The sequence below is a fragment of the Octodon degus genome, unplaced genomic scaffold (assembly GCF_000260255.1).
Source record: "Octodon degus isolate 3935 unplaced genomic scaffold, OctDeg1.0 scaffold00028, whole genome shotgun sequence".
NCBI classification, from domain to species: Eukaryota; Metazoa; Chordata; class Mammalia; order Rodentia; family Octodontidae; genus Octodon; species Octodon degus.
Genome location: NW_004524604.1, coordinates 17632414 through 17648494, shown reverse-complemented (window position 1 = coordinate 17648494; position 16081 = coordinate 17632414). Strand labels below are relative to the sequence as shown.

The window sequence follows — 16081 nt, the reverse complement described above, 5'->3', positions numbered from 1 at the left end:
TTTTTTTTTTTTTTTTTTTTTTTTTGGCTGGCTCAGGAGACCTTCAGGGCAGGTCTGGTAAGGCATGAGGATCTGGGGATCGAACCACAGCATCTTGAGCCTGACTGCTTTGTTTAAGCAGGCACTTAAAACAACTGAGCTAATGGGAAGGCCCTTCTTTGGTAGTTACATATCAAATTACAAATATTTTCTCCTGTTTGTGACTAGATTTTCTATTGCTTTTATGGTATTTTTGTGAAAAAAGCATTAAAATGCCAAATGTAGTGATCCTTTCTTTTATGTATTTTTGTACTATAGAAAGCTTTACAAATTCTGATATGATGGGTTTTTTTGAATATTTTATAATATTGTGCTTTCATATTTGTATCTTGAATCAAATTTGGATTAGAACTTGAAACAAATCTATGCCATTAGAGTCAAGATAAGTGCTTATCGTGGGGGGATGGGAGGTTACTGAGAGGGGCATCTGGGGGGGCCTTCGGAGGCACAAGTTGCATTTTCCTGATTTACAAGCTGATTACACAACTGAGTTTGGTTTGTGAAAACTAAGTGATGTGTACGCTTATATCTGCCTTTTGTCATGTATAATTTACTTCAGTGAGAAGTATAAAATTCAGATCTGGACCGGGGCGATAGCTCAGCAGTCTAAGCGCCTGCCTGGCAAGTGCAAGGATCCAGATTCTATCCCCAGTGCAGTGCCTGCCACTGAAACCGGGCATAGTGGCGCATGTCCTTAATCCCAGCTCTGGGGAGGCTGAGACAGTAGGATCACTAAGAGTCCAGACCATGCAGTGAGACACTGTACCAAATAAATAAATAAATAAATAAATAAATAAATAAATAAATATTTTTGAAAAAGTAAAATCTGACAGTCTCTCCCTTTTTACTTGTGAATTTAGTCTGTTTACAATGTTGTTTACTTTTAATTTACTTGAATCTATTTCTGCCATATGCTTTCAAATTACTCTGGATGTTCTGTACTTTTTAGGTTTATTTTTGCCTATTTCCTGTTTTTCTTTGTGGTAACATAGTTTTTTTTTTCTTTTTCTATTTCCCCACTAGATTGGAAGATATGAATTCTAATACATATAATTTGCTTATGTGAGTGATTCCTAACATCCCTTGATGAGGACCTATAATCCTTTGTTTGCTTTTCTTTTAATAATTTCTGTTTTCTTTTCCAAGTTTTGCTTCCAGTTCCTATTTGTTTAAATCATTTTACATACGTACATTTTATAATCTTTCTCCAATTACCTCGTGAGTAGAAAATTTAGTGTAATTTCACTGATGGCTGTTTCTGCTGGTGATTTGTTCTTTGTGCATTTTTATTTTAGACCATGAGGTGGTGTTGGCAAAAGTGACGTCTTTGTGGCACTGGCTGAGAGTGTGGCCTCCCATGGATGCTTTTCCTTCTCCTCTTTCTTCTCCCTTGACCTCTACTTTTCCTTCTTTCTTTGTTTCATGAGTATTTCCAGTATATGACTGTATTGTAAATTCATTTTTTTCATTATGACTCTTGTGGATTTCATAAGCCATGTAAATTCAAACTACGGATTTCCACAAAGTCAAATTTGAGGTTCAAATTTCTTAGCGGATACATCTTTTTTTTTCAACCAGAAAACACTACTTCTTTCTGAGATATTATAGTAGCTTTCATTAAAGAATGGTATACTACATAAATGTAGCCCATAAATCAAACATAAAAGTAGTTATAATCATGTACGTCCTCTCAATTCAACCCCCATTTTATCCAAATATTGATTGATAGTCTGCTTCTTTTACCAAAATACTAGACACTAGGGACACAGTAAGGAATAAAACATAGCAGTTGTCTTCAAGGGGTTCACAATCAAATAGAAGGCTTTATACTTTTATTATATGGAAATAGCCAATATAGAGTAGAGGCAACTCAAAATCCTCTTCTCTGTACCTGCGGCAGGCATGCAGTGATCCTGCAGCTCTCTCCAAATGAATTCTGAAATAATCATGGAGTTATTTTCCACAATCACTGTCAATTGATCTGTGTCTTCACTTCTACACTCTTGTGTTCTCTGACCTGGCTGAAAAATTGGAAACATCTAGTATTCCAACCAAAGATAACTGGATTCCAAGATCAGAGAAGACCAGAAACTTTCAGGATGGCACAGAACTAACCAGACTTACTAAGCACTTCTCTGAGATACCTTACACTGTTCCCTGGTCCACTTACCCTAAGCCATGGCCTTCCTACTCTTGCCAATCTAATCACTATACTTGGAACCTGTGAGAGTAAGAGAAAGCATAAGACAATATGCTTTAAATTCTAGCAAAACATTACCCTGAAAAATAGAGATTGATAGAAAGAAGAGACAGCTTGCTCAGAGTCTCATTAGGCCCCCTGCCTGCTTCTTGTTCAATGAATCTCCCACTTCTCATTATGCCTGCCTTGATTTAAGTTGGGCCCCAGGTCATTGCTTATTTTCATTTGGGAATACATAACAAGGTCATTTCTAGTTCCAGAATTCCATGTGGAGAAAAAGAGACAATGTTAATAATTCACAAGCTGTCAGGGAGATAAAGCTTCAGTACTTACTTCATTGAGTGACAACTCTAGTCCACCTGGCTTGGGAGTAACCAGCAACAGGTCAATATTTAATGTTCCTGAGTTCATCTTCATATTTTTCACAAAAAAATGCTTATCTCTGCTTTCAAAATGTGTGACTTCATAAGACAAGAATTGGTTGATTTGCAAATTGAAATAAAAAATGAGGATAGAAGTGATTGTTTTTTACTTTTGATAAAACCCAGAACTTTATGTTTTCCTCAAGTTTTAGAAAAATAAATGAAAATAATCCAATAGTTTTATTGACATCAGAAATTACATTCATTAATCACCCCACTTCATACTAGTAACTCTTAGGATCTGATATAATTAACACTGTGACATATAAAAAAAAGTGTTGGATTAGAAAGACACAGTTTGAATTCCATCTATTTGGTTATAAGCTACATGAATCTAAAATCCTGAGGCTGTGACATAGTTACATATAAGATTAAATGATTTAATATCTGCTGTTCCATTTGTTATGGAGGCCTTCTGGCAAACACAGGAGCTCAATGCAAGGTAACTATTATCAGTTATTTTTTTCCATGATTCTTCCAATGTCTGGGATGTAGAGAGAATCCATAATTGACTGTTGGAAGACAATAAATCATGACGACATTGTGCATATTACTTGTACCTAATGGACAAGCAGAGGGTAACAAAATGTTGATAGCACACAAATTATTTATTTTTAATCCTACCACATAAGCTAGATAAAAAGAAGAATTTGCTACAGTTGTCTCTTTTACCTAAGTCACACAATGGAATTTAATGGTAACATTTCATTTTCCTTTTAGTGGGTGAGATGACATGCTTTTGGCGTCCATTCTAAATGTAGACTTTGGGCCAGGGATACAGCTCAGTCGCATAAGCACCTGCCTGGCAAGGCAAGGTCCTGAGTTCAATCCCTGGTACTGCAAATAAATAAATAAATATAAATGTAGACTTTAATGCCTTAACAGAAAGAGATAAAGAGAGAGGAAAGACTAGAAAATAGGAAGAAAGTCAGAACAGGGTTGTCTTTCTCAGAAAAACCAAGGGAAGAAGAGTTTGAAGAGTCAGTCTTGTCTGGAGTAACAAATGCCAGGCTGAGAACCATCGAGGAGAGATGAAGAAGGGGAAGACATGAGAAGAGGAAAGGGAGAGTGAAGTCTCTAAGGAGATGCCAAACCCCGCTGAGGAGGAAAGGAAAAGGTCAGTGGATCCAGGCTAACCCACTTCCTGGCCACCTGTCATCTCAGTCAGGCTGAGGTTAGACCATGAGGGAAGAGAATGGTGAAGGGGAAGGAAAGGAGAACTTGGGACCTGAGAAGGAAGCAGAACATGTGGTGATGGCACTTCTACTTGTCAGTGGCTCTTTTTATAAATATCAAACTGTGCTAAAATCAGCTTATTCTTTATTTTTGATAATTTCAGGAAAGTTTTTATTTATTAATTTATTAAAATTGTTTTAATTTATTGTTTTAAATTAATTATCAATTAATTAATTAATTTGATGTATTTGGTACAAGGTCTCACTACGTAGTTCAGACCCATGGTGATTCTCCTGTTTTCAGCCTCCTAAGCACTGGGATTACAGGTGTGTGCCACCACATGTAGTCTTGGTTGCTGGCTCAGTGCGCTGGGGGCAGGGCCAGCATGACATGCATATAGGAGATCGAATCCCCGTCCCTCTGCTGGCCTAAGCATGTGCTTGGTCCACTGAGCTAATTCACTGACCCTCATTCTTGGAATTTCATGCATGCTAGTCATTTGGATTTTCAAGGTGTCCATCAGTACACCAAACTTGTGGGATTATATTTCTTAAGAGTCCATGTCTACTCTACCCTGATGAGCAAAGCTTTTTGAATGCAACCCAGATGTCAGAACTAACTATGAGCTTTGGAAAAATCTGGGCTACCTGCTTAAAAACTGCAAGCTAAATAGGAATATGGCTAATTTTGCAACAAGTTTTCCTATCTTTAAGGCCTTTGGAAAATGTTATTTTTCTATTTTTATGAGCTATCACTTAAATTAACCTAGATTTGAAACGGCCTCTTAGTGAATAAGGAGGACAAAGCTCCAGTAAGTTTCATTAAATGCTAAAAACAGCCTCCTTGTGTGAGGTAGGTGCCTTTTCACACAGCTTTGTAGACAAGGTCTATGAGGCTCTGAGAGGTTAAAGAAGGTCCTCAACAGTACACAGCAAATAAGTGGCAAGTGAAGGTTTCAGTGTGGCTCAGCCTAGTGACTGATGCTTTCTCTAGAATAGGTAGCTTGTGAATCTCACTCTCTAAGTCTTCCCATGGACTGCTCTTTGCGATGAGGTTCCCAGGAAAGCATTTCATCACTTATGCTGGGAATTAGCATTGAAATGTCATCATAACCCTGGAGCAAATTTCTGGTCCTGTGAGTACTGAGGAACCATTTTATCCTTTTAAAACATATCACTTCACTCAGATGATGTCAATGGTTTTGCATATATGTGTGTGTGTGTGTGTGTGTGTGTGTGTGTATGTATGTGTGTGTGTGTATATAATCTGATTTAAGCTGATGCATCAATAATAAAAAATGAAATAATCAAAATCCAATTTAAACTGATGCATTCATATGAAAAAATAAAATTAGCAAAAACCACAGGTTGTAACAGAAGAAAAGTACATGGTATTCAGATAAATTTATTTGGCCAATAACAACTACAGAAAAAAAAAGGACTTGGAATTAATGTAGAAATGCTTACATCATGACTGCAAAGTGCACAGTATGTGTATAAAACTACATGTAGAATTTATTCTTGACTAAAATAGCTGCAAAAAACTAGTAGGCAAGATGCCAAAATATTGTCATTTACAGTGCTTGCATTCAGATAAACTGATTTTTAGTTACCCTCATTATTCTGTTTCATATTTACAAATAAACTATGAGAAATATATTAGTTTTGAAGCAATAAATCAAAGCCATTACAAATCACTTTTGTCAGGTGGATCTCATGTCTGGGTCTTTTATATCAAGACAGGAAATTGAACCCTCAAACCTTAGAAATACTACCTTGTTCTGGGCAGAGAGTAGACTGAACATGTGTCTAAAAGTGCCACAGAGAAAAGTTTCTTAAATTTGCTTTCTTATTCCAAAGAAATGGAATCTAGTCATTTGGACCTCTAGGGCTACACGTGGACATTGGCAGACAGTAATAAGAGGCGATAGTACTGCGGCACTTCCGGTTGGTTTAATGTAGCTCCAAGCTAATACATTTACTTTTGGCATTGTAGCACTGATGCAAGATTTAAAGAAACAGACATGGGCACAACATCAGAGGACAAAGACGCCCTCCCCGTCTTGGGGGCATCCCCTTGTAGGACCACCGCACCCTGCCTCCTCCCAGCTCCTCTCACCTCCAGCAGCGGAGTCCATTGCTACAGAAACATAGAACAATTTATTCAGCTTCAATTTGCTGAGAGGAAGATCCTCTTATTGTCTAATATTAATTCTTGAAGCAGACTTGAAAAACAATTTTTATTCCTTGCCAAGGTTTGGGGCTTTGAAAGATATTAGTGTAGACAGTCTTTGAAATATTAGGAGTTGGCAGCCGTTGTAAAGATCCCAAACTCAGCAAAGCATAACAGGAAGTCTCGGGGAAAGTATATGTTACCTGTTGTATTGAAATGTATATCACACTTCCTGTGGGGCAAGGGACTTGGGCACCCCTGGGGAATTACGGACATCCTCCTAGAGGCTGTTACAGTCCCTTAAAGCAGATCTGCCTTATAAGGATCAGGTTTATTTGAGAAGTTCTTTTTTTATTTTAAAGTAAGTTTTTGCATCTTCAAGTTTAGACACATTACTTGGAATTCATAAGCCTGCTGTTGACAATGGTGAGATGAGTTGATAACACATTTTAGTACCTTCATTTTTTTCTGTAGGTTTAATTTTTTAAATGTCTTTATGGTTTTTCACAGCATGAACTATGTCCCCAGTGCTTCTTTTTTAGCTCTGTCATAAGGCTAATAAATGTTAGCATTTTAACTAATATATTAGCATATGAAAATCATAGTAGTCTTCAACACTGCTATTTAATATCGATGTGACACACTTTAACACTTCTTTTAATTGTTAGGATTTTTTATTAGTTTAAGATAGTAAATATCAGTGCACAGCAGCACAAGGCTGAAGGATCTAGATTAGGCAGACTATTTTTTATTTAATTGACTAGTTGTCTTCGTGTCTATATGCTTAGCAGTATTACATTGGGACGTGTCAGTTCTCTCATAATGAAGACAATTGGACAGTCCCGTCTATTCCCTGCTCCAGTCCATCTTCTATCTTATCTTTTTGAAACACATGTGTGCTTATGCCATGCCTTGTGAATCTTGAGTGTGTCCTTACTGTCCACAGAATAAAAGCCAAGCTGCTTAGTACCACATTGCAGACTCAAGATTCTTCCAGATCCAGAAACTGGCTGACCTTCCCAGGGCATTCCCTGCTGCCCTCGGCCCCTCACTGTGGGTACAGAACCAAGAGGCTGCAGGGGCCACAGCTGAAAAAGCTTTTCAGATAACAGTGGTACAGGGAAAAGTGAGGGATGAGTGCATAGGACAGAGAGCGACCTCTCCCACCAAGAGCCAGGCAGCATGGGCCTAGGAGAAGGCGGGAAGTGGTCCCAGGCTGAGGCTGGATGTGGTGGTACAACCCTTAGTTAGCTGTATTTGCAAGATGGTTCTTGGCTTATGGGAAGAAGAGAAGGAAGAAGATCAAAGCCAAAAAGGAACATTTTCTTCTAGAAACCACTCTAGTGGGCAGGAATCACAGATGCTATGGAAAGAAGTAGATCTTCCTCTTTTGAGCACTGTGGGCCCAAATTCCTGTGTTCAGCTCCCTGGTCCACCACTGCAGGCTTTGCAACCTAGGTCAAGTTATTTTGTTTTTCTCTGCTTCTTTTACTCACTGGTAAAGTGGAGACATTAATTACTGGATGAACAAATAATTAATTAGAAGAAATAAAAATTGAGAAGATTACATTTACTGAGCTACATTTGTATGTAGTGGGTCTTTAGTAATCTTCCCTGTTGTTAAATCATAATGAGTTATGATGTATTTTCTTTATATATTTTTTCTTTCTGTTTTTGTTCAGGGGGGAAAAAAAAGCTTAGCAAACATAGTTGACTACAGAGTTGATCAAGACCACTGACTAGACCCAGGTTGCTGCTGGTTTGTCTCAAATCCTGGGTAAGCCAGGGAGATAGCTCAGTAGAATAAGTGATTACCTGGCAAGCACAAGGTCCTGAGTTCGATCCCTGGTACCACACACACACACACACACACACACACACACACACACACGAAAAAAATGTCAAATCCTGGGCAAACAGAGATGATTAATCACCCTGGTTATGGAAATGGGAATTATTTACAAAAAGATCATGGAGCTGCTTGGCAGTATCAAAGCATCTCCTATTATAAAGCCCAAATAACCAAGTAGTAGCATTTAATGTGGCTTGAACTGGTAAAAAGTCCTAAAGTAGCTAGGGGAAGAAAGAAGAAACCCTTTGTACTAATTTCCATCCAGATATTTTTGTCCTTCTAACTCAAAAGAAAGAAGGAGCTCCAACTATGTCTTGAGCCCTTCTTATGTGCCAGGCCCTGGGTATCTGAAGTATGAGGAGTTTGCTGTTTGTACTCTGGTTGATCATAACTCAGAACTCAGGAGAATCCACATGGAGGGAAAGATGGAAATGGGAAGCCGGCCAGAGCATTAATGCCAAAGAAAGGGAAGGGGAGCCTGGAGAACATGTGTGACACATCTAGCGACAAGTAGGAAAGAGCCAGGGCCGTGAGGGAGGAGACAGAGCTTCCAACCATGCAGCTGAGAGGCCATGTGTCACCAGCTGCCCTCTTGGGCAGATGCAGCTGTGCCTCTGGAGCAAGACTCTCAGCAGCCCCTTTAGGGTGGGAAATGGCCTTTTGGAAGGAAGTCAGAATCTCACTGCCTGAAGCGCAATACCAAGATGGTTAGGGAAAAACAGGTTCAACTTTAAAAGAAAGTTTATAAAAACACAAGAGAAAGAAAAAGACCAAGTTCATTTAGTGTTTGGAAAAGACTCAGAGGATTTCTTAATTCATCTGAAGCATTTCTACTAAAACATTTTTAATTGTCTTTGATATGTTATCCCCTCTAGGGGTTTGGATCACAAAAAAAGCATTATGAAGTTTTGTTTAGGGAAGTCATCCTATGAGAAGAACTGTAAGCAAATTCTTTAAAGATACAACCCTGTTTGGGGAGGGCGCGTTCTGTTGGGTCACCAAATACATCAAGCACAGATTCTTAATTATTTTCCTAAGATACTAGGGATCGCACCCAGTGTCTTCCCACTGACTATACCCTTATCCTCTTTAAGAAAATTTTTGATGTGGGGGTCTCATTAATTTACCTAGATAGGACTAGAATTTGCATTCTTCCTGTCTCAGCCTCTCAAAGTGTTGGGATTACCGGCATGAGGCTCTGGCTGAGATATTTCAGTTCCTAGGAGGACCTGAAGTAAAATTTAATAAAGAGAACAGAATAGAAGTAGAAATTTTCAGCTTTAAAGATGCTGTGATCATGACTAGTTACTGGCTTCTCAGGAGAAAGTGACAAGCCAGAGGGTTTATTTAAATAAAGGATTTTTAAAAATTCATAGAAAGTATATGTATAGAGTATTTATAAAGTCATTGATATATACATAAAAAGAGAAGAATTTTCAAATAAAAGACTAGAATGACTGTATACTACATCTGATGTTATGTTTTTAGTAAATTTTGCAAAGGGAAAGTCTACCAAGGGAGGGCCTGAGTTTGTCTGAGTTTCCAAGGACAGGAAGGAGCCACTGCCAGGACCCCAGCAGGGTGGAGTGAGAACGCATCCTGGGCTGTGCTGGTCTGGAGTCTGAGGAGCCCGGGATGGGTTTTGTATTTCTGTAGCCCAAACTGAATGAGTTTGTAACCTACATGGCTCTGGGCGAGGGAATGAATGAGTGGCTGCCTTTGAAGGGTTTACAGGGCCATCCATGTCTACAGAGCAAGAATAAGAAGCTAGAAGCTCATGAATTACTTTAGTTAGTAAAACACTCAAGGTCTAATTATTAAATTAATAAGGAAATACCTTGACCACATGAAAAGTGCAAACAGGATTCTCAAGTCAATCAGCAAAAACAGAAGTGTTGTTCAAATAGTTGTTGCAACGCAGAGAATAGAAAGACAAGAAGCAGGCAGGCAGCTGTGAAGAGGCAAAGCTGGCCTCTCATTGCTCCGTCAAGGTATACTTTTCTTATTGATCTAACATAGCTTCGTGTTTTTGCTACCCTACCTGAATTCACTGAAAACTTGTCTATATCAAACTGTTTTCCCTTAGCATTAAATTTTATGCCATGGAATAAAATAATCCCACTTTAGATCAGAAACAAAAATATAAGATAATTATGAATCCTCATTCTAACACTTAGAAAAAAAGCAAAACAACCAAAACAAATTCTAATATGCATATAGTATCTGTTATGAGTCACAAGCCCTATGTCAAAGCTAATATGCAAAAGCTACTGTAATTTATTCCGCAACAGCTATGTGGTAAGTACAGTCAGCTTTCATAATTTCGAGTTTTATATCTATGCATTCAACTAACCTTTGACTGAAAACATTTTTTAAATTCATATATACTAAGTAGATACATACTTTTTCTAGTTAGAAATCCTTAAATAATGCAGTATAACGACTATGTTCTTAGCATTTTCATTGTATTGAGTATTATAAGTAATTCAATGATGGTTCAAAGTACATAGGAAGATATTCCTTGGCAAATATGATGCCATTTTATATAAGGGACCTGGACATCTACAAGTTTTTGTTTGTCTCTGTCTCCCTCCTCTAGCATGGGAGGTGGCTAGAACCAATTCTCTGATACCAAGGGGATGACTGTCCTGACATAGAATCTGATGCCAAGGCTCTTTGCTGCATCTCCTGCAAGAATGAAGACCATTCTTAGCAATTAGACAGTCAATACTCTAGAAAATGTCAACATCGCTCTGAAAGGACGCACAGTTATTGTGAAGGGCCCCAGAGGAACCCTCTGGAGGGGCTTCAACTACATCATTGTGGAAGTCAGTCTCCTTGGGAAGAAAAGAAAGAGGCTCCGAGTTGACAAAGGGTGGGGAAACAGAAAGGAGTTGGCAACTGTCCGCACGATCTGTAGCCATGTACAGAACATGATCAAGGGGGTTACACTGGGCTTCCGTTATAAGATGAGGTCTGTGTATGCTCACTTCCCCATCAACATTGTTATTCAGGAGAATGGGTCTCTTGTTGAAATTCAGAATTTCTTGGGTGAGAAATACATTCGCCAAGTTCGTATGAGGGCAGGTGTTGCTTGCTCAGTATCTCAAGCCCAGAAAGATGAACTAATTCTTGAAGGAAATGACATTGAGCTTGTTTCAAATTCAGCTGCTTTGATTCAGCAAGCCACAACAGTCAAAAACAAGGACATCAGAAAATTTGTGGATGGTATCTATGTTTCTGAAAAGGGAACAGTTCAGCAGCCAGATGAGTAAGATCCAAGAGTTAATCCAGCCACAGAAACAAGCTTCTGGATTGTAAAGCCAATCTGATATTTTAATGAGACAATAAAAGATCTTTATTAAATAGAAACAAAAAACAAAAAAAGAACCTGATGCCATGGAGTGGAAGCTGCCTTTTATTTTATTTACAGATGAACTTGGTTCACCACCTCATATCTTGTCTTGGCCTTGCTGGTCTTGCTCAGTTCCTGAGGTTTTAATACCTTCCTTGGCAAGGAATGTACGCCTCATCTTGGAATTTCCCCTTTTCTAATCTCTGCTCATAACTCTGTAGAAGCCCTGGTGACCACAGCTGAGTTTTACCTATTTGAGTTCCTCTGCAATGCATGGTGTCTTTGGGGAGAGGGGTTCCGGTGAGGAAAGAATGAACCCAAACCCTGAGCAGTCACAGCACGACCACCTGCTGGAAGTGACCCCTGAGCCAAGCGAGACAGGAAGCCTAGGACCCCTCCGAAAAGAGGAGCTTTCACTCCCCTTCACTGAGTCCCATTCTGCCTTCTTATTCTTTCGTTCTCTCCGTGATGTCATGTGTGGATATAAATCCAGAAAAATAGTAGGAAAGACATCACAAAATAACTTACGTACATTTTCCTTAGCATCTCTGGTCTGAGTCGCATTTTAATGAAGCAGATTTATACCATGCAACTTATGATGTAGTAAATGTAAACAAAAAAGCTTTAAATAGGTAAAAAGTCAAAGAAAAGAATTTATATGTAGGGATAGTTCACAAAATATGAAAGTGAGTCTTGGGATTCCCTGAGAGTTTTTTTCAGGGAGATCAACATGATTTTCAAAATACCATATTGGGAAGACATTCTTTTCCTGCTTTATTTTCATTTTCTCACGAGTGCGTGACGGAGGTCTCCAGACGTTACAAAACGTATGACATCGTAATAGATTGAACGCAGAAGCAGACATGAGAATGCAGCTGCCTTCTATGAAAGCAAACATCAAGGAGACTTGCAAAAACGTGAACAGTGTTATTTCTGTTTATATGGAGTAGGGTTATTATTTCTATTTTAAAATAAATTGCTAAATGTTTCTGAACTTCTCATTTTAAGTTTCTAATATAATAAACATTTATCCATATAATCAGTGGTGTGCTGATAAATGTGTAACAGTTGGTTCTCCGGGGAGAGAGAGCATTAGCCGATTTATAGCATTTGCTGATTCCCTGGTGTCAATATTCCCACTGTGGCTGACTGCTGGCTACCTGGGACCGCGGGTGTGTGTGTGGGGGGTGGGGAGGGCATACTCCCAGGTGGCTCCAGAACCCTGCTGAGTGCAATTGGGCAAATAAAGTTGCTTCAGGAGACCTCAATCATTCTAAAAGCCTGGAGAGGTCCCACCAAAAACTTACAAACTACCAATATGCAGTGTCATCACATTTTGTTTAAAAATACAAGAGTGTGGAAAAAATTCTGAAAGGATATACTTCCAATAGCAATTGCTTCTAAAGTAAAGGAATTTAAATTTTACTTAACCAATTTGTGCATGGTTCAATTTGTTCAAAAGTGAAAAAGCACAAAGCTTATATAGAAAAAGGTACAAAATTCATTTCAAGATCTAAAACTTTTTCAGCAATCTTTGGTCCTATGTGTACTAGTATAGTGTAGCCAATATGGGATAGGTTGGGTAATAAGATTTCTTCCAGGCCTGTAATTCTAAGACTCAGTGGTGTTTCTTCTCATTTTGGCCTGCACTCTCTCACATAATTACTTTAGGGATGGTCCCTGCTGTCCCTCAAACAAGGCAGATGGCTTCTGTGAGAAGGACTTCATCCATGTGGTCCTTTTTGCCTGTTCACACCTAGGTCTTTAAGTCTCAGCTGCAAGGGTCTCTTCTTAATGACTCGTCCTCTCAACCTCCATCAAGGTTCTCTTGCTATGCAGGCCTGAGGGCCACGTCGCTCTCCCTCAGAGTGCTTCGTGTCAGGGTTGGGCTCTAATGATAGTAGACTCTATGTGGCTGACCTTTTACTCACTGCTCTGGATCTTTACCAAAGAGATCATCAAGACTCAATTACCCCTCAAATATAAAGTGAAAGCCTACGATGTCCTGGGCAGTCCCTGCTCACAGATTTGGGTGTTTGACAGAGAAGAGGGCCTTGCTCCATGACAGACACATGCAGACACAGGAAACCAGCTCATCCAAGTCCGGGGCTTGTATCTCACCCACCTTGCTTTCCAGGTGCTTAGATGGTGTGAAGGCAAACTGTGAGGCCCATGAGGTAATTTGGTACTGTATTCTTAAATTCTAGGCGGCATCATGCCAAGTGTTAATAATTCTAAAAGTCATGGCTCCCACCCAGTAGAAGATGCTTTGATAAAGATGAATAGCGCAGCTAAAAAAGATTGAAGTAGTCAGATATATGAGCATAGCATATGCAAAGCACAGCAAAACTGACCTTTGTTGTGTCACTGATGCATAACTATGAAAAGAGCTCCTACATCTTTAAATATCACGCATCTTTGAATCATTCTGAGATAAAGGCATTTTTAAAAAATGTGCCTGAGAGAGGGAGAAAAATAATTCAAATAGGCCATTGTTGTGAAATGCGCCCCGTCAGGAAAAGGTCTTTGTAGCTAAAGTGAAATGGCATTTCTTCCTTAATGAGGTGAGCATTTATGAAGAGCTATTATGTATATTTTTCAAAAAATAATAATGTAGGTCTCTTCTGTAATGCAATAAATGTCTGGATTTAGTCCACCTAGCCTATTGTCTAAAATATAAAATATAATGCAATTTCTAGCATAAGCATTTATGAATAAATTGAGTTGTATTTTACAAGTTGGAATAATTCACAAAGCTATAGTAAAGACCTTTCTTATTAAAGATTTTATATGGTAAGAAAGAGAGCATTATAACCACCTTACCCAAATCTCATTTAATAAAACAGAAGTTTATAAGAAAGAAAACCCACATTTTACACAGTGCAAGTTCACTCAGCTGTTGGATGACACTGTACTTTAAATTTCCATACTGGCTTATAGTGATTAAATCATAGTCATATTTTATGAATCTGATAAATCCAAAAGTCAAAAGAATACAAAATTTCTTTAGCAATTTTTAAAATTTGCAAATGAATTTTAAAATTCATGAATTTTAAAATTATGTAATTTCTGTTCAGCAGACCCACACCTAAAATTATCTCACCATTCATTTAGGTCAAAGTTTGAAAGGCAAAGTATGATTTCACAATGTGTGACCGACTGTGAAATATGAACGTTTTAAACTTTTTGTTTTTCAAAATAGTCGTTCTTGTGAAGTTTAAACGTCCTGTGGTAATTGCTCTCTTTCAGAGCACACGGCATTGGAGAGTTCTCACAGGGCCCTGCAAGTTCCCCCATCAGGGCAGGAACACTTTCCCTGGCAGATCACTGGCTCAGGTTGAGCCTTGAGGCCATTCAGCACAGTATTTGGGTTTGCTCCCGGGAGGTGGCCACCTCGGCTCACCTAAATTCTGTGTGCTGACTAGCAGGGCAGATCTGAGGATTTCTTTAATGGCCCAAGAGTTTTCTTGGATCTATATTTGGAAACTCTGGTTAACGACTTCCAACGCTGGGCAGTGGGATCAGAAAAATATACTTGATGTAAGCAGTTTCAGTTTGGTCTGAGATTGCTTTGAATCATAACTCTTATTGAAGTTACTGGGAAACTAATAGTGCACTTAATATTTTATTTAAAAATAAAACTACTTTTAAAGAAAAATCACTTTCTGGGTGTTCTGAAGTAGATGAAACTTCTGAAGCAATTTAAAATCAAGCATTTTCTTTTCAAATAAAATTCCTAAAACTGAGGTCTTTTTAAAAAAAAATAGTGATAGAAAAAAGGTGATAGGAAAAAAATAACCTTGATTGCATAAATTGTTAGTATATTTAGGTGAAATAAAACCATTCTTCCTTCTAAAGAGAACTGTTACCTAACTCCTGGAGGTTAAAACTTAAATCATAATCTTTTATTAAATAAAACATTTGGGAAAGAATCAATCACTTAAAAGCATTTAATTTAATTTTTTAAAAAAAGTGCCAGCCAGATAACTCAGCAGACTAGAGCACCCACTTCAGCTGAGCGCAGTGGTCAGGGTTTGATCCCTGGTGTGCTGTGCCAGCCCCACCCCTAGGGTGAGCTGAGCTGGTGACTGAGACTGGGCATGGTGGCGTGCGCCTGCAGTCCCAGCGCTTGGGAGGCTGAAAACAGGAATATCATGAGTCCAATCTGTGTAGTGAGAACCTGCAGACCCTGTAGACTCTGTACCAAATACATTAAAAAAAAATGTAAAAATGCTTAGAACAACTTCTGATATTGACAGTCATGCAGATAACCCTCTACTATTATAGACTACTGGATTATATTGGATTACTTTGCTGAATTCATGCACCTACAATATATGAATCACAATGGAATACCCATCTCTGACAAAAGTAAATAAAAAGGGGATATAAGTGAAGGAACATTTTGTAGTGAAAAAATATATATCTGTATATACAAAATAGCATAGATATACAGCTACTTTCTCTTGGTTCAATGAGAAGAAAGTTTTTTTTTCCCATGATTTTATTGATAAACAAATAGCAATGAGACAATTTCAAATCAAATTGGTAGGACAGTTTCAATAATTCATGCATTGCATACATTCTTCCTAGTGGTTAATTGCTGTACAAGATGCGGATATGATATCTTATTTACAAATACCATTAGAACAAATCGCTCTATTCATTAAGAGAATGTAACTATATGTTTATCCTAACCACTTTGAATACACAGATACAAAATGGACATTCATCTGTTTGCCCTTTCTCTGTTAAGTTCCGTTATTTGAATGCTATAGGTGTGTAAACTCAGTAAAATATTCTAAAAGAGTCCAGTAGCCCATAATAGTATTGGGTCTTCTGTTTAACTGGCAATGTCAGAAATT

The 16081-nt window shown here is 38.3% G+C and overlaps 1 protein-coding gene and 1 pseudogene across 1 annotated transcript in view; one reads left to right on the top strand and one right to left on the bottom strand.

Annotated features, from left to right (window-relative positions):
- The window catches only part of Slc9a9 (solute carrier family 9 member A9), a 711270-nt gene that overhangs the window by 305458 nt on the left and 389731 nt on the right, over nt 1-16081 (bottom strand). The gene's annotated exons all lie outside the window — the stretch shown is intronic.
- Nucleotides 10558-11136, top strand: LOC105741918 (annotated as a pseudogene).